Here is a 1378-nt window from a genome sequence, read left to right as displayed (position 1 = left end):
TTTTTTTTGGTCTTTTTGAGACAGGGTCTCTCTGTAGCCCCAGCTGTCCTGGAACTCACTATGTAGACCAGAGTGGCCTTGAACTCACAGAGATCCACCTGCCTCTGCCTCCCGAGTGCTGGGATTAAAGGCATGTGCCACCATGCCCAGCCAGATTAACTTTTTAAAAAAAGTATTATTTGGCAACTGGAGAGGCATTAAGAAATATGTGTTAATGTTAGGACCAGTGAATTAAGGCAGTTTCCACCAAGCCTGACTACCTGAGTTTGATCTCCAGAATCCACATTGTGGAAGGAGAGAACAAACTCCCTCAAGTTGTCTTCTGACCTCCACACATGCATCTCACACACACACACACACACACACACACACAATGTAAAATAAGATTATATACATATATATAGTCACTATACGCCAAAATAAATCAGTTATTACAGTGTTAAAAAAGTAATACATTTGCCAGATGTTGTGGTGCATGCCTTTAATCTGAGCACTCAGGAAGCAGAGGTAGGTGGATTTGTGTAAGTTTGAGGCCAACCTGGTCTACATATAGAATTCGAGGTCACTCAGGGCTACACAATGAGACTCTTATCTAAAAAAGAAACAATAAAACCAAAAATTCAAGAAGAAAACGAAGGCTGGCAAGATGGCTCAGCATGTAAAAAACACTTTCTGAACAAGCCTGGTAACCTGAGTGCAATCCCTGGAAAACATAAAATGATGGAAGGAGAGAACCGACTCCATAAAGTTGTCCTCTAACACCCACATATATGCTGTGGCACACTTGCCCCCCCACATCATGTGTACACATATACTAATAGTAATAAATAAATTTTAAAAATATTTATTATTTTTATTTTATGTGTATATGCCTGCATGTAGGTAAGTGCACCCATGTCGTGCAATGCCCGCAGAAGACAGAAAAGACTGCCAAATCCCCTGGAACTGGAATTAAGGAAAGTTGTTAGCTGCCATATGGGTGCTGAGATTTGAACCCGGGTCTTCTGCAAGAACAGTTAGTGTTCTTAACCACTGTGCTATCTCTCCAGCCCCCAATAAATAAAAATTTTAAAGAATTAGTAAAACAGCAAGAAATGAGTTTCTTTATAGTCTGAATGTAAGGACTGCATCACTAACTATAACTCAAATTCCAAAAACCATAAGGAAAGATTAATAAATCTATTCAAATCTATCTATACATTTGTAGCTATATATGTATGTGTGTATTTGTGCATATATAAATAACTTTTGAAAGCTATTGAATAGTTTAAAATGATAAACTTTATGATACATGAATTATATCTCAATAAAGTTCTTTAAACTAAAAAGATGAAGACTGGAACTGGGAATTTAGCTCAGTTGCTAGGGTGCTTGCCTA

This window comes from Nannospalax galili, unplaced genomic scaffold, assembly GCF_000622305.1.
Source record: "Nannospalax galili isolate Female #2095 unplaced genomic scaffold, S.galili_v1.0 scaffold1316, whole genome shotgun sequence".
Taxonomy (NCBI): Eukaryota; Metazoa; Chordata; class Mammalia; order Rodentia; family Spalacidae; genus Nannospalax; species Nannospalax galili.
Note: the sequence above shows the minus strand (reverse complement) of the source record.